At 43.5% G+C, this 18,527-nt stretch overlaps 1 protein-coding gene across 1 annotated transcript in view; it reads right to left on the reverse strand.

The window, feature by feature from the left end:
- Nucleotides 1–18,527, reverse strand: part of KCNH5 (potassium voltage-gated channel subfamily H member 5) — a 142,366-nt gene that overhangs the window by 8,225 nt on the left and 115,614 nt on the right. The window lies entirely within an intron of this gene.

The following is an 18,527-nucleotide window of genomic DNA, read 5'->3' on the forward strand; positions in this document are numbered from 1 at the left end:
AGAGAAACCTGAACAGTCAGTGTTAATGCAGACCCTTTGGGATGGATGCAAGAAGCTGCTGCCATGCACTGTGGAAAGACTCACTGTGTCTGGACTGGTTCCCTGCCTTGAAAAATCTGTTTGATTGCAGGTTTACTGCCCTTCCAAGGCACAGAGGGCGATGGCAGCAATTCCAGCTCTTGACCTCAAATGAGAGTTTGGAGTTACACCTTCTAGATCAAGGCATGGCAAGGAGGTAGGAGCAGATAGCTAGGATGGGAAGACCAGCAAACACTGGTCTTACTGGTCTTACACTTTTCATTATGGCTCATGCATGAAAGCAGCCTCCGACCACGGTGTCCTGCACTGGCAGGAGTCTGCAACTGGGAAGCATGGTCAGAAACCCTCTACCGACTACAAGGTAGAGAAAGAAACCTGGCAGAAATGGAAGGGAGCCGAAGCCATAGAAAGTGAGAGCCAAACAGAGACTGAAGCCAGGGCATCTCCTTCCAAATGCAAACAGCATTTAGGCTGCTTCACCAAATTTACTCCTGTAAATCTCCATGTTCTCTTAGCTCACTTTATTAATCTGCACTCTGAGGATGCAGAATAGATGGCCTGAAATGATGGCTTTATTGTTCTTCTGCTCTGTACACTCTGCAGATAGCTTTACTTTGATGTGAAATTCAGCCTCAAAACCAAATTGCTCTAACAACTGTTTTAATTGCTCTCCAGTAAATTCTCTTTAATCCTCCTGTCCCAGGAACTGTTTTGTGCTAAACCGTTGCTCTGCCTGTCTGTGGGAAAGGAACCGCTGTCCTTGGCTGTGCAGTGAAAATGACTGACTGCTGAGCAATTAGTTAATCTCTGGGATAGGAATGTTTCACGAAACAGTCTTTCATGCTGGATTTTGGAGGAAAAGAAGATTTTTGTAGGTTAGTCTGCTGGCTGCTTGAAAGAAACAGTAAATAATAGCCTTTTGGCAAATTTCCATTGATCCTGACTTCACAGATACAGTAGCAAAAGCAAAAGCTTGCTACCATGCACATTTTATTTTTGCTTTGGAGAAACTGTATTCTTGCAGTTTCCTCCTAAGTAATCCTAGAACTGACTTGTAAGAGATGTGAAGATTTCCAATCCAAGTAACAAAGTGATGGCACTTCAAGGAAAGGAGAATTATTTCCATGATGTTGAAAAAGCCCTTTTAAGGGAAATGTAATGGCATTTTATGTGCAAGAAATGGGTTAATCCTTTAATCATGACCTTTTAATCCTTTCATCATTAGATCTGTGTCCCTCAAGTTGCTCATCTAAAGAAAAAGCAGGACATGTAGGGAGGGAGAGACCCTTCAGAAGAACCCAACAACAGCCCAGAGAACCCAATAACTAATTTCCCAGAGCCCAGAACTTACATCACATTTCCAGTGCTTGCTCTGTGCTTTAGAAATTAGTTACTGCAGGTCAAATTTTCATCTGGTTTCATTTTGTGTTTGCAATCAATTTGCACGGCACCCGACTACTCTTGCAGAGAGACATCTGTGCACGCTGGCAGTCAATTAGGCTGATCTGCATTTGTGAACAAGCACGCATATTAAGACAAGAGTGGTTGAGTTTGCCCCATCTACTTCATACTTGGTATGGATCTGAAGCCATCTTGCTGTACTTTAAAACACATCTGGCTTGGAGAAGAACGAGAAGAGAAGCAGGCAGAGATCCAAGTCACATTTGTCACATCCTGAGGGCATCACAGCCCAACACATCCAGTACCAGGCCGGGATTCAGAAGGATGGATTATTCTGCTGGCCTGACCTTTGGCCAAGCGGGAGGCCTTGTGCAAATCACACTGTCTCTTCATGTCTCCATCTCTCTCAGCACAAGAGAGGATAATAACACTGACCTCCTTTCTGCAATTAATTGGAAATCCCACTATCACTGCTAACTATTTACAACCCAGAGACTAGGACCCGAGAGCAGAGAGGCTGCTGTTTTGGCCTATTGCCAAAACTGAGACAGTTCATTAAAAAAAACCCACATGTGTTCTCAGGATTTCAACTCAAAGGCCCAAGGCGCTGCTGCACTGAGGCATCCAGGGCAGCGCACAACGGTTGTACAATGCTACTTGAAGGCCTTCACTGATGCCTTGATACATCAGTCAGACCTTGATTAAGGGTGGCATGGACATCTACTTTGCAAGGAAGGATGGGTCAAATCACTCAGCTTGAGTGATTGTACGATTCCAAGTTTAACTAAGCTTGTACTGAGCTTCGAGACTAAGGAGTTAGACTTCCCAAAGAAATGCCAAAGTCTCTTACTCTGTTTGCAAAATTGCACACATTTACACCAATCAGAAGAGCATTTTTTGAGATCAGCTTAGTCTCCTGCACCAGGAGCTCTTCTGTTCTTCTACTCGCCTTGACCTGAGCACCTCCTGCCCATACATTCAGCACTCACAGACACTTCCTTCTCTTTCTACTCCAGGGGAAAACAATGCATGGATTTTTTTTGCTGCTGCAGGCTTAGCTGTTACATCTGACACCTGCTGGGCTCTTTATTTCTGCATGGAAAGGGACGCTGAAGAACGGCACTGTGCCCCTTTGGAAGTGGAGAGCTTTGCCGTGTTTTTTAAACAAGACTCTGGAATTGAAATTGATCACTTCTTTGCTTTGCCCTCACTGTTTTCTGTTTTCTTTGCTTTAACCAAACAGCAGATGCCTTAGCACACTGCAGAACAGCAAGATTCAGACCTATTTCTCCAATACTACCAAAGACAGCAAAAGGCATTTTCCACATACAGAAAAACTTATTTTAAACAATAAACCAGAAAGGCTACTTTATTTATGAATTGATGGTATTTTTCAATTAGGGTCTATTACTGGCTGGCCTAGTTTAGGGCCAGTCCATTTCAGAGAGGAGTATTGATCTGTGTGGCCTCAGAAGAGGCTGAACTGTTGACCATGTTCCAAAGAGACACAGTCCCTCCTATGGGGCTTGCATCACAACTGCGGGCAATGAAACCCAGCATTAGCCTCCTAATTTCTTTTCAGCACACTAAATCTTACACTGAACTCAATACAAAGACTAAATTGGACTGAGGAGCTAAAATACTTATTGAATCAGGACCTAATCTGTTTTCTGTATACAAACACAGAGATGGTTAAACATGGGGAAATTGAGCAGAGAGTAATTTTAGGAAAACTATTCTAGTGTAACTATTACTGAATAGTGTCTCGTGAGGACCCGTGTTCCCTCTCACTGGTTAGGTTTATGCACTTCAGGATTTAAACTCATGTCCTTCTTTACTCCATAACTCTCCCATGTAAATAAGTCTAGCCTGGGTTGGTCACTTGGTAGGTGAGCAAATTAAGTGGTTCCTCCTGTTCTCTGCCTCTTTCTACCAATCACTCCTTCTTGCAGATGTGCAGATGCCATAGAGAGTATCAAGTACTCATCTCTTTATCTCCTTATCCTTCCCCTTCCCTTCCTTACTGAAGGAGTTATCAGAGGGAGGAAAGGACAGGGGAGATATTTCCCCTACTTCTTTCCCTGACACTAAGGCAGAGAGAAGAGCAGATTTCTAACACTCTTGCTGGATTTTCTTTCCCTCCAACTTGCAGATGTTTCCTGCTCTGTATAGCACAGAACTCCTGCAAGAGGGGAAACTGAGATTCTTACAAGCACTGTGGAATTTACAGAACTGGGAAAGAAAAGCCCTTCAAAAGGCTAAAAACTCAAGCTTGGTAGACTCAAGGTCTTCTACTGGTTCTGGAGGAGATCCTCAGCAAAGACAGCCTCCACCCGCCACACAAAAACTATCCCTTGATTATTAGTACTCCACATGGACGTAAATAGTTGGTGACACACACCATCAAGTGGTGCACTTAGATCACGTTGCCACCACCAATCCTGCCAGCACATCACCATTAGGAACCCTAGAGCTCAGGAGCTGAAGGGAGCTGTCCCTTCAATAGGACAGTTTCCAACTAGATCAGGCAGGCCTGGTCCTTGAAAACTTGTATGAGCCATTGGATCAATATCCATAATTGGCACTGGCCTAATGAAATGTCAGTAAGCAGCAGTGTCAATTGATTCAGGCTTTGCTGTGGTGCAGATGAGTTGCAGTATGTGCATTTTATTACAGCTGAATAGAAAAAAGAAACTCCCCAAAGAAAGCAGCCTTTGTTTTACCCAGTGCAGTATCTCCTAAGAGTGATATGATTCTGAGCATAAACAGGGAAAGATAGCTCAAAGTCTCCAGATGACAGCGGGGTGGTTTGAGCTTGCTGCAGACTGCAGAAACGGTGCTCTCTGCGATGGGGAAAAGTAACAGAAGACTTTTCAAGCTGCTCCTCAGCCTGATTTAACTTGGAAGAAAAAAATCAATCATCCATAATAATATGCAGTACTAATCTACCACTCTTCTTTCCCTGTATTGGAGAAAGCAGGATTCATGTTCCTGCCTCTTGCCAGACGCCAAAACCAGTGCACAGAGAGGACATGTATCACTTGCCCAGGGTCACTGAGCTGCTTAGTGGATGAACAAGGGATGGAACAAAGGTTTCCAGCCCAGAGCCCCCATGGTAGGAAAAGCCATACTGCAAAAAGATTAAACATATAAATATAAAGATATTTATTAAAGTAAAATAAAATTGTTAATATAATAATGGACTTTCTTTTCACTGCTGCGGAGTCAAGGAAATACAGTTCTGGATTTGAAATAGTTGGAAGGGCTCAACAGTAACTGCAGTTAATTACTGAAATTAAATCTAGTCCAGGACAACTTTACTGCTCCTCAGGTTTGTGCTGGAAGAGGGGTGGGGAGGTGGGCAGCACTAATTCTATCTAGTAGTGAAAATTTTCAGAAGGTCTCGCTGTCATTGCAATGAAACACATTAAAATCGTCACGTTTGACTTCTGGCCAGCCCGACTTGCAACAGACATAGTATTCCTGCATATCCCTAGCACAAAGCCACACATAACACGAGCCCAGAGGATTTGCAGAATTTGTGTTTTGTTCTCTGTGTTTTTGCCTCTTATAGGTTTCTGCCTGAAGACCAAACGGTCTCAATAAATGCCTAACAGAGACTCCACTTACAACGCAACACATCAGCAAAAGAATTGCAAATCGTTCCCAAACTGAACTATTCTCTCCTCTCTACTTTAAGTATAAATTTAAATTAATTGGAATCATTATAGGTTTTCTTTTTTCTTTAAATATCACTGTAACAGACTATTAAGTGCCTGAAATTTAATCTGAAGTCTTCAGACCTGAATAAGTGTTTTGTAACTGAAAGCTTGTTGATTTTTTTCCAGCTGTATCAACTGGTCTAACAAAAGATAACAACTCTTGCTATCAGCCTTGTTTCTGACATTGAGGACATTCTACCTGGCTTTCAGAAATTTGTTTTATATGGAGCGTGCTACCAGCTACTGTTTATTCGCTTCAACATTTTCAAGGTTTTGTTAATTTATTGAAAAGCTTTTATAGCAGAAGCGTCAATTAAAACAATGGACTTCCAGTGCCATGCGATGTAGAACATCATCGGTTTCATTTGGAAGTGATGAGTCAGAAATGAAGAAATAATTTAAAGGGCAGAATATATGAACAACAGACCCAAACAAAAGGGACAATGGGCAACCTCTGTACCGTGAAGAGACAAGGCACCAAACCTTGTTGTATCTTTCCATACCACAAAACGCAGAGGTAAAATGTGCTGCTCTGTCCCTGTCAGGCATTTCTCACCTGAATGAGGTCTCATAGTGGAGACTAGTTTGGTTGGAAGGGGCACTGACTCCAGATTCAAGCAATTTCAAAAACACGGTAGTATTACTGAGTGGAGCAGATTTAGGCTGGTGACTAGACAGTCATTTGCTTGTTTCCTGTTTGCTTCTAGAGCCCAGTCAAGGACCTGATCTTTTAAATGCCTGTGGGGCTGAAAGCAAGGGCATGTCTACGCCACAGCACAAAGAAGGACACTGAGTCCTGTTGCAGCATAGTAGTGTCCCCTTGGAGAATGGCAGGATTAATCAGGCTCAGTTCAGATGTGCTCTAATCTGGCTCTGCCACTTTCAAGCCCAACCAGCCAACCAGCTATGCCAAAATTACCTTGGAGTTACCTCTTTTCCTTCTTGGCCCATAAATACAGCCTATTGCCATGCCAGAGAAGACTGAACCTGCCTGGACCAAACCCAGGTAAGTGCTTCCAGTGCTCACTCCCTTTCTACAAATCTTTTGGATGAAACTCAAGCTCAAATGACCACTGGACATATCCCTGTGCCTACCCTTCTCATGGGATGTCTGGCAAACAAAGCCACAGGGATGCTGCAAGGGAGAATGAGCTGGGGCAATTCAGCAACTCACATCTTTGCTTCTCAGCTCAGAGATGCCAGAATGAAATACACTGGCAGTGTGACCTGAAAATTCTTTTAAATTGAAATCAAGACTCGGAAAAGATGAACATCTCTGGCAGATCATTCACTGACTGAAAGACAGGGAGACAGCCCACTGCATAACAGACACAAAATAATTCAGGCAAGTCATTGGGGAATCCCAATTTAACAGGCAAAAAGACCAAAAGGTTATTTAACCTTTTAATATCTACCTCATTTAACTATAGAAAGCTCTGTGAAATAACCCTAACAAGTATTCTGGGATTCTTCAAGTGAAACAGCTGACCCAGTGAGAGCTAAATTTTTACCAGTTGAGAGCTCTCAGTTGGCAACGTGTGAGTAAGGAGTGCTGGTTGTTGAAACACACTGTAATTGACTTCAATAAGATCACAGACAGTGCTTCAGTGGGGAGGAATCCTTTGAGGACAAAAAAAGACCCAAGACATAAGCATGCAAACATGGAAGAGTACCCAGTCATGAAGAAATACACTATGATGAGGATGTACTACTTTCACCTAAGCACCTCCCTTTAGCCAAAAGTGGTTGGTGTAGAGCTGCCACTGAGGGTCCTTTAGCTCAAGAGATTGAAGGAATTACAGTTTTTCAGAGGCATCTGTAATTGTCAAAAGAACAGGGGCCTTCTATTTATGGCATAATCAAATGAAAAATTTTTAGAGAGCAAAGCCTTCATTTCAATGATGCTGTTAATGTTTCCTCGTACCTGAATCTGCACCAGTGGAGAATGCTTCCCTTCTAGGGCAGAAAGTCAAGGAAAATCACCCACAGCCAGAAGAGCCTGGAGGAGAGTTATCCTCTAACTAGTGAGCTTCCTATGACAGCATGGAAATGCTGCATCAGCCATGTGAAACTTCACCACAAAGAGAAGCATGCTGTTCCCTGAAGGTTATCTCTGCAGAAATGAAGTTGCTAATGATCGTCGCATCAGAGCCTCACACAGGGCAAAACCAGTGGGGTGCCTACGTGACAAACACCCAGGGAGGACGAAGTGCTCTGCCTGTTCCCAAAGGGACCATTAGATGTTTTCTCTAACCTCAGAAAAAGTGACTGAGGAACTTGGCAAGTGGTGACTCTGTAGAGCTTTGTGTTTATTTCTGAAGGGTATCAGCAAGAGGAAGAGACAGCACAAGAGTTAACTAGTGAGGTTATGGGGATAGGTTAAACAGATGGTGTGGTGAAGAGCCATTTCCTTCCTATTTACACGCCGATTGCATTAAATCAATCCCCGGGCTTTCATGGCAATAAGCTAAGGCTCTGCTGAGGAGGATTTTAGTGATCTGGCTATATCCTAGCTGTGGGTATCATTCTATTGTGTCCTGGCATTTAGTCTGTTCTTGGGGAAAAGGTCCTTCAATTTTTTTTCATGTGATTCTTACTGATCTTCCCTAATACCTAATCACAGTCATCACCTCTTTGCTAGATGCGTATCTCTATAAAGCTCATCAGCACTGTTTTACATTCCTATCCATGAATTAAAGCACCGACACAGGATGTTCCTTAGGGGCTGAGCCTGCTGTTTTCGCAGCCTTAGCTTATCTCATTGCTCCAGACCCAAACAAATTAGTTTGTAATCCTCAGTATTGTATACTTTGGCAAATCTGGCTTTAAAAGTGATCAGAAACGACCTCCTCATGTAAAACTGGAGTCAATCCAGCTGATTTGGCCCGTCTCTCTGTCTGGGGCTAGTAAGAAAACCCTGTACCTGCACACATAACAGGTCTTTGCAATCGATAGTATTGATGATTCTGTATTTTCCCATTTGTGACTATGCTGCACCTTGTTTACACACTGTTTGTATCCTTTCCAGCATTCCCTGTGCACGCACAATTAACAAAACACCAGCTGGTACAGGGTAAATGCTGCTGCAAGGGTGCAGAGAGACACCAGACAGAAGTACAGATCTCTACCTCTGTCTCTTACCTTTTCATCTCAGATGTTACATTCCCTACCCAGTGGTCCTTCTGACCTCTGAGTCTTTGGCTAAAGCAACCTCTCTGTTTTTTCTCTGGTTTGATTATTTATTTTTTTGTGTGTGTGTCTGAGAAATCCAGCTAGCCCTAAGGCTCACACATGAGACACCAGTTCTTCAGACACCTTCTTCCAGGAAGACCTTGTCCAGGCACTTTTAGGAGGTTGACTCTTCTCAGTGGAGCCTGGCACCTACCTTAGAAGACAGAGGATGCCTACAGACGTGTAGCTGTGCCAGATGTTCCATTTACAGGGCAGGGCTAATCCATGGAGCAAGAGCATCTGACCACAAGGCTAGCAAGGTTAAAGAAGGCTGTTGGGGATTTTGCAAGGCCAGTCTCTGTCCCAGCAGAGTCCTCATCTACTCTAGCAGCAGCTCTCTGACACGCTGGAGTGAATTTGAGCACAACTGGTCTGGGAGAAAGCTCTTCATGGGACATGTCATTGATGGACCACAGGGCAAACAGTGCCTTGGTTCAAATTTTCTGACAAATGCTTTAAGTTACAGCTGATGGTTCACGTGGATCAGTCAGGCATCTTTTGGTATATTAATGCATGGTTGTGTTGAGCTTGTAAATTATTATTCATGTACTTTTATAGAACATCTTACAGTTATTGGGTAAGTCCTTTAACAAATGGAAACAGGGACAATGAAAAACACGCATGATTCAGTTCATCCATTTACATTTCTACTGGAGTCTCCTTTGGCAGGAAGGCTAATACAGCCTGGAAGAAGGATGGGAGTCATTCATAATTCAGCTGCTCTGAACTACCAACAACTGTGCCATTTAAAATTGATTTGCCTTAGATACATGATAGAGATGGAAATTCATTACAATGGCAGGTAGTCAAGGAAGGCAGAATCGGTGAAAAAAAGTGAGGCTAGACAGAGAAATTAAGTGCTGAGATGCCAGGATGCTCTGTAAGTTCAGGGGGATGGAGAAGAAAAACTGGATGTCAATGCACTGAGCGGCAAGTGATGGGCATGAATGGAAAAGCAAAGCTAATCTTAATAAAAATGCTACATTTCAGCTGACCATCAGAGATATCCTGCTCAGAAATGGCTGTTCTTTGCTTCTGTCATCTGCTGGTTGCTTAGGTCTCCATTTCCACATTTTTAAGGGAGCGCAAAGTTTAATTAATGGAGTTAAGAGAATGAGGACACTATGCTCCCTTTTTAACAGTAACTCATATCTGAAAACTGTATTATGTTTCTGTTATCTTTAGGAAGGGAAACAAATTAAGATTAAGGGCTGTGAAAACTGAGGAGTAAAAAGATGAGGAAAAAACATGGATTAATAATATATAACCCTTCCTAAACACAAGGAAGATCTTTGCCTTTCAGCAAGTTGCTCAGAAGTGCAACAACAGGGGACTCAAGTTTATTTCAGGTGCTTCGCAGAATCCCCTTGTCCCTCCCTACAGCTATGCCCACCTCTGGCGTAGATGTAAATCAACTACTCTCAAAATTGCTCCTCCAGACTTCCTTTGCATGGGACCTAAACTGAAGCAGCTTGCTAATCACAGCAACTGGCTGGCAATTAAAAAAGGCAGTCAATCAGCCATCATTAAGTTGGAAGTGACTGGCTGGGTTTTATTTTTAACTGAAACTAGTGGGATTCATGCTAGCTTCCTCACAAAGTTTTTCTTGCACTTTGTGTACAATTTAATACTTTCCTACCTGCACTGTTTCTTTGCTGTAGAAAGCAGCCCAAAAATAGCATCCAAAGCAAGGTAAAGCTAGGATTTGCACAGCTGCAATGACTACCATGCTGAACCAGCATGTTTGGGTAGTATTGCATCTGTGACGCATCTGCTGCAAAACAGTAGATGGATGGATTTATACTTGCACAGAAAAGAAAGATCTTACACAGGGAGTTTTATATAGCATTTCACAGGCTTACAGTATGTAACTGGTGCAGAGACTTTTTGTGCAAGTCAAGGCAAAAACCAGTCCAGAGAAGAGGAGGCAATAATAAAATCAGTGCTCTCTCTCCAGTGTAAACCAGCGGTGACATTGTTACTGACCATTTCTAGGTTGGTCAAAGTGGATCCCACTTTGGGCAGAGCCAGAAAACTCCCACTTGGGTAAATGCTAAAGCTCTGTCTACTCCTATGGGAATCCATTTATATTATCTCAACAGGCAGAAGTTCTCTTTCCCCAGCCATGGCTTTGGGTGCATCGCAACAGCACTCCCAGTCTTGCAGAAGTAAGGTTTGGGGAATGAGAAGTCTGATGCAGAAACTCATTTTTATACCTGCAAGTCATGCTGTGCTGCGTTACTAAAACATCTGGTGCTTACCTCCAGGAAGCAACAACAGGAGCAACCAGAGCACTTGGAATTAATCATCTCAGTTTTGCAACATTTCCCCCTTTTTTGAGATTATTGTGTTGGAAAAGTTGTAGATCTACACAGTAATTAGGCTCAGCAGCCCATGCAAGAAGAAATCCATTGTTCTGGCCTAATTGTTTGTCGGGGTGTGCGATAACTCAACAGACCTCTTTCCCCACTTTCTGTGCAAATCTTACCTGCCATGATGCCGGTGGCCTCAGCGTTAGACACAGTTCTACGTATGGGAGGTGGACAGCAAGCAGGGAACCACCTGCAGCAGCGGTAGCTCCCAGGCACGCTGAGGGCATCGCAAAATAAATTGGCTACTCTCAGTGGTAACACAAATGCGTTTGTAATGCTCCCATGGCTTACTAGGCACCAGAGCAGTCACACAAAGCTATGGGGAGATGGGCTTTGTTAGGACACCTGCCCAAAAGAGAGCCTGCCACAGAGGCATGCCTGGCAAAGAAACAGTCCAGGAGGGAACTGCAGGGACAAGGATGGCAATCTGCTCAGGTCTGCTGCTCGCTGAGTTGCCGGTGCCTATGTTCAAAATACAGGGCGGGGCTGACGATAAAAACCTTCTTAACTGGCAATCAAAAATGGCAATGTTGCTTCCCATTGCACCACGCACATTCCCTCTCCTTCCCTAGCAGCTGGGAGAGATTAAAAGCATCAACTTTAATCAATGAGGGGAGGTGAACACAAAATGTGTATTTTTTAATATTTACAAGACCAAAAATAGTAACCTTTGATTTATTTTTTTTATCACCATTCCAGTCCTGTGCAAGCAACACTGCCCTGAATCGATATCAGCAGACAGCCTGCAGAAGGTTTTCTGAGTCAACTAAGGAGAGTGTCTTAATTATGACAGCTTTCTAAACAAGAAAATGGTATTAATTCACCAAAAGCCAATAGCAAATCATTGCGAATCTGGATCTCCACTCTAACTTAGCCAGTTTACATTTCTGTTTCCTAGGGACGCTGCCCATCCCTGACATTTCCTGTTTAATGATCTTTCCACACACAAATAAATCACTCAGTTTGCGCTGCCTGCCTGAAGAAGAGATGCTCATTTCTTTCACTGGGGTAAATCAGCAGAGTGCCTTTTATAACAGCTGCTGAGCGCTGCTCACAGAAAGCAGCAGATCAGCACACGATTTTTTTCTGCAGCCATACCACGCTGTTCAAAGATTCTTGAATGAAAAGTATGCCAAATTGCCCTGCATTTCTCAACAAAAAAAAATAGCAGTAAAACAAACAAGATCAAATGTCCTTTTGATTTAAATTAAGGCAGGGAAGCTGCACATCCAGGAAAAAATAAGTCTACCTCTGTAATGCCAAAGGATTATCAAAACTGAGCTCAGTTCTACTTTTAACAGATGCTTTGTGTCCTGCTCCTACAGAAGCATGGTCAGGATGTCTGAGGAAGGTGTTTAATTTAGAGATTATATCCAGAATAGAATAGGGGCCTGCTGGTACCCTGTGGGATTAATGTGGCTCTGAAACACTACTAAAGATGATAGTGCATTGCCTAATCCCCGTATCCACCTGCAGCCTAAAGGCAAAAAGTATTAAACTAGACTGTGCCATGAATCCATAGTACCCCAGGCCCCCCAAAGACCCCGGGGATACACAGTGCCCTGTTTTTCAGGTAAGGAGTTAAACACTCACTAAGATACCCAAGTCCATGAGGAAAAGAAGAGAGGAAGAGGGAAAGGGAGAGGGAGAAATTTCACTTGGAAGGGACCTACAGTGATCATCTAGTCCAACTGCCTGACTACTTCAGAGCTGACCAAAAGCTCAAGCATGTTGTTAAGGGCATTGTCCATTGCCTCTTAAACACTAACAGGCTTGAGGCATTGACCACCTCTCTAGGAAGCCTGTTCCAGTGTTTGATGACTTTTCTTGGTAAAGAAATGCTTCCTAATGTTCAGTCTAAACCTCCCATGGCACTGCTTTGAACTATTCCCACGTGTCCTATCACTGGATACCAGGGAGGAGAGATCAGCACCTCCCTCTCCACCTCCCCTCCTCAGGAAGCTGCAGAGAGCAATGAGGTGGCTCCTCAGCCACGTTGTCCTCTCCAGACTAGACAACCCCAAAGTCCTTAGCTGCTCCTCACAGGACATTCCTTCCAGCCCTTTCACCAGCTTTGTTCCCCTCCTCTGGACATATTCAAAAGATTTCAGGTTTACCACTCACTTCTGCACCCATGCACAAATGCAGTCACAGTACATGTGCTTGCCAAAGGAGAGAAAACTACTGCCTCCAGGGGAGGGGTTCAGAGCTGCAACTGCTCCTGTACCCCCGATTTCCCATGGTCTGCATGACCTGAAGGGTGCCCAGAAGAAACCACTGTAAGGGAGATGATGAAGTGGCAAAAAGGAGAGGGATGGGAGTGAGGCATGCAGAAAAGAGTCAGACTCATAGTTACAAAAAAAAAAAAAAAAAAAAAAAAAGACGTGAGAAAGCAAAGCAATCACTCTGCTCAGGCAGCTGTCCCATGCCGTCTGGCAGAGAGGCACAGAGGGGTGAAGTTAATGCTGCCGCAGCTTTCTCTTTGAGTTTTTAGCTGCTCTTCTACCTAGCGAAGTCATGCACGGTCCTCCGAGGACGAACTTCCTTGCTTTAACTGCCTTAAACTGAAATCCCCACGTCCCTGAAGAGGAGCAAAGACACAAGGAATTGCTCAAGGGAGCAGGAGATGGGAGGGAAGAGCTGCAGAAAAAACTCTAGCCCCAGATCTGTAATCCTCACTCAGAAGGAATCACATAGGTCTCTCAATGGTAGAAGGTGTAGCATGGACTGTGCTGGGCTACCTCTAACCACACAGCTACAAATACACAAGGCATTACTCCATTCTCCATACTGATAAATTCTTCACATCGGTTTGGCCCAGACCCATTACCAGTTTCTCAAGAAATTCCCGGGCATGGACCAGTCCAGGACCACTGTCAGTTGGCAGTTTGGATGAGGTCACGTTGTTTGAATGTTTGAAGTGGGCTCTTCTGTCCAAAGCACATTCAATACACAAGTCTAGACAGCATTAGAGGTGGTACTAGGTCTAAATCAGTGAAACAGTCCTTCATATTAACACATCTGGAGCTAGCTGTAAATGCAATGAGACCAAACTTTTTTTTTTTTTTTAATTGTCTTAAGTGAAAGCTTCTTCAAGCATAACGGAAGCTACAGAGTCTGCTATGATGTGAACAAAATAAAACCAAATTGATTTTTGAGGGTTTAACTTACATGCTCTGTAATAATGCTAAACTGTCACTATAGCTAAACTATAGCTATAGGACTCCAATTCCTGGGACAACATGTTGATATAGAAGAAGAAAAAAAGGCAGACAACTAAAGACCAGAGAGGGACAGGGAAGGGCAGGAGCATCCTGAGACAAGGTAAAACAATCTTTCCTTTCTGACATGGAGATGGAGAAAGGAATTTGGTGAAATTAAAGGCAAGGCTAGTCTGTGAGCTCCACAGGCAGAGCATGAGATGGTAAACATCCCCTTTATGCACAAACTAAACTGACATTATTGCTTAAAAAAAAAAAAAACAAGGAAAAAAGGAATAAAGTGCATTATTTTCGTTGGAGTTACAGGTGAGGAGAGAGTGAGGAGGAAAAGTAAGAGGTGAGACTTTCAGCTTATACAGCTGAAAAGAGTGTCCTCTGCCACGGTCACAAGAGAGTTGCCTGTTACTGCAGCAACGAAGCAAGAGCTGTAAACACCCAAACACAATGTCATGGGCAGCACAGCCACGGGCTGTGACTAACATCACTCTGTGTTTTGCCCTGGAGAAGTGAAGAGGGGTGTTATCATGCCTGGCTGGGGAACCCCTCTATGCCCCCTTGCCTTGGCTAGCGTCAGCAAGCGGCAGGATGTATTAGCCTGCAGATGCTCTGAGCCCCTGAAAAGATATAGACAGGGAAAAGAAAAAATGTCATACATGTTGCTATCAAGAAACTGAGCAAATTAATTTTCAATAGGCTTGAGCAAGCCATTGAGTTACAAACAAACTCTGAGTCAAGTCATGCCAAAAGCCTGCCGGCCATGTAAGCTGTAATAGAAATTGATCTGTTGGATCTGCCCTTCCAGAGGCTTGATCCTGCACTCCCTGGGACCCTTGCCACTGGCTCAAACCAGCAGAGGAATAAGCTACACATGCAAAAGGAATGTACCAGGAGTCAGAGATGGATGAGGATTGCATACCAGCCTGGGGGCAGACACAGAACAGAAGTCCAGGACCCCACTGAAGCCCCCATTGGCTGACGTACATTGTTAGTCACAGTAGCTCCCTAAGCAGCGTGCTTTACCCTCCTGCTTCTCTTCATTAATAATGATGGAAAAACTTGTTTTTCCCAGATAGATTTTCCCATCCTCGCTGTCCCACATGGAGAAAGTTCCCAATAACAGGCTGAAAAAAGCTGAAAATGGATGACAGACTTGCCAGTGCAGACGGATCACAGGGCAGAAGAGGTGCTCAGCACATCCTGCTCCAAAGCTACCCCACAGCTTTCTGTTTGCCAGAGTTACCCAAGGACGATGCTCTGATCCCTTTGTATGTAAGTCACTCCCCACAGCTAATCAGGACTGAGTGTGAGCACCAGCTGGCAAAGAGCAAACAGCTCTGAATTAAGCTGCCATAACTGTGAATGGCTCTCCGACTTCAAAAGCTGTGAAAGTCCTCAGGTTCACCAGAACATGTACAACCTTCAGGAGTAATGCTTTCTGCCTCTGACATTGCTTCTGCATCAGGACACTCGCTAACATAGCACATGAGCTGGAGTCTTAAAAATGAAAAAGAATGGAGATCTTGAATGAACCTTGGTGCAACCTTCACTTTTAGCAGACATGAACACAGAATTCAAATTAAAATAAAGCTTTTCTAAAAACTATGTGACACAGAAATGACAACTGATTCAGTCAAGAACCACGTGTGATTCATTAAAACCTCAAGCAGAAACAGAAAACCAATTTTAAAAGAAATTATTCTAATTTGAAATAGAAAGAAAAACATGACGTGTGTTAAGAGAGCCTGATGGCCTCACCCACTAAAAAGCCCCAGAGATTCAGTGTGCTGGAGGAATTAGATAACATCAGTCACTCACAGTGTTGTTCCTGGCTTTAAGAGTGTCACAGGGAAAAGAATGGAGCCTCTCCGTATGGCATTTCACTGCCCAAAAGGCACTGATTTCTCCTTGCATCTCTGTGGCTCTTTCTCCAGCACACCTTCCAGGAGCAAATGCACCAGAGGTCCAGAGGTACTATATGGACAATTCAGTTTGATTTTTTCCTGCACTTGCACAGACTATGATGGTCTGGCAGTTAGGTGGAGGTGATGCATTAGCTGGTGCAAATGGAAGCAAGGATGAAAAAAGGAAAAAAAAAAACCTTTAAAAATGTTTCAGCTGAACACTTGTTTTCTGTGGGAACTTGTTTTCTGTATCTTGATGCAGGCCTTCCTTCCTGAATTTTGCCCATCAATAAAAGGAACATTTATTTATACATGTTTGAGCCTCCTAGAAATCTGTCTTGGCTCCCCTCCTCAGGCCAAGCTCCATGGCTCAAGCTTGTAGAGAGGCTCTCCTCCAGCTGTGTGAAATCTTGAAAGGCACTTAATGAATCAGACATTATTAATATTCTCTTCCAACATCAGAAGGCAGTAATTAACTCTTTGAAGACTCATCCTAAACACTGCTTTATAACTTTCAGTCCTCAGAGGCAGCAATGTAATCTTATTGTGATTTTAAAGAATATCTTTCCAGATTAATTATTTTTCCCTGTTCGGAAAAAAAGTTCAAAGTCCTGGTTTTGCCTTGGAGTGTGCATCAGTGATGTTAGATGTACCATAAAGATTTCAGAGCACGGAACACGATATGCTGCAATACTTTGCGATTACGAATTAAAAGTCACCTCACCACCCTGGGCAGGAGAGATGGCTGCAGGTTGAAAAGCTAGCAGGCGTGCTCACTTTATGGGCTCACAAATGCAGTGTAATGGCTGGGCTACCCAACACACAAAAAAGAAAACGAAAATCCAGAGTCAATAATAGCATGCTGAGCAGATGCCTTAAGTAGGTCATTTGACATGCCAGGCCTCTAAATGTTATTTGGGAGTGAGAAAACGTTATTTTCCGACTTCAGCGTGACTTTCTCTTCCCTGTCATCTGGAACTAACCTTTTGTGCTCAGTACTATTATTAATTTATTAGCCTTTTGAACATCTAAATTGTTTTGCAGCCTATGGACTACATCTAAGTGCTTGTTGAGGGACAACGCAACACAAATACATGTGTGTCTGTGCACCCACATACATGTATGTGTATTTCGAAGAGCCGACCCGATAAAAGAACAATTCTGTCTATATATTTTTGACAATGAGAATGGCCATTTTCTCAAGCACAGAAGCACAAGGAGTGTATTTTTGCTATAATTAAATGTCAAACCTTACAAGTGATGACTACGTAGAAAAAGTGCTAAGTGTATTTCTATTGAAATCAATTAAAGGAGACAATGATTTTCTTTCCATTTAGATTACATGACTCCAGTACAAACCGCTGCAGTACAGCGCAGCTTTGTCAGCCTGGTCTCATTGCCCGAACAACTGCTTTCTCTTCGCCTGATGAAACTGTCCTGGATGCCACTGTTTTTTTCTAAAAGATGAACTCACCGTCAAACACTTCTGTGCCCAACAGGGAATCACATGTACTTTCAGCGGAGATGAGGTTTGAAACAATCCCCTGAATAACTTTATGTAACAGGACTTAGATTGTGTCCCTGGTGTTGAAACTAGCATGATCTATTTTGTGTCTAGGACCAATACACAGAATTTCTGCAAAGCAGGCTCTGGCTCAGCACATCTTACTGAAATACTAGAAGTAAGAGTCCTCCCAAAATAATTCTTGAGTAAAACTGTAGGAGACATCACAAGTGAAGTTCATCTGATGTACCTACCCTAGGTATTCCAAAGTTAGTGATCATGAACTCTCTCAAAAGTCAACAGAAAGGGGATGGTTTTCCCATCCCAGACTGGGCACTGAAGAGGGACCAGACGCTTGCCTTCTGGAGGAACCACTCCTCATGGGCTACAAAAGTGACCAGCGACTAGCTTGGACATAGTCACCCAACTTTATTGACATTAACTCCCTCCTGCATAATCTTTCTTTGACTCTCCATCCACTCTCATGTAACGCCCACACATGGCCCCAAACAACATTTCCTTTCTTTCTACAAGATCTAACATTTCTTTAGAAGTGCTGTTCCTTCTTGTTTTGAGTCACTGCCCCCATGGTTAAAGTCCATGTACCTAAGACTGAGCCAGAGAGCAGGCATCTGTACCGAGGACCTGAGCTCCACAACTGCCACCTGGGTGGCTCTCTATCCTTGCAGGGGAACCAATTTTCCTTAAAAAAGGTGCATGGGTGAGAAGAAAATCCATGAAAACCCAGCCAGGAGGCTATTCCCCAGTTGCATCTTTGGACTACAGCACATTGCCCTCTCAGGAAAAGATATGTACGTGGTTTTGCTGTACACAGCCTTGTCACAGCTAATGGCAGAAGGGGAGTCTGAGGAAGCTAGCTGAAGTGACAGGTTCAGAGTTTTAAGAAGGAAAGAATACATTTTGGCACAATGTATGTGGCATTATCTTGTCCCATGAAATCACCATCAGCAACACCTGAGCAGACTGTCATTGCAGGACTGTGGCTGGTGGCACGTCACAGGTAGGTGAGATGGTAAGGGAAGGATGCTGAAGTCAAGGCTTGGAGGATATCGCATCAACAGAGAAGCAATAAGCTAGAAACCCCAAACCAGCTTTAAAGCCCCAAAGCCCTTCTT

The sequence above is a fragment of the Chlamydotis macqueenii genome, chromosome 5, assembly GCF_036417535.1.
Source record: "Chlamydotis macqueenii isolate bChlMac1 chromosome 5, bChlMac1.mat, whole genome shotgun sequence".
Taxonomy (NCBI): domain Eukaryota; kingdom Metazoa; phylum Chordata; class Aves; order Otidiformes; family Otididae; genus Chlamydotis; species Chlamydotis macqueenii.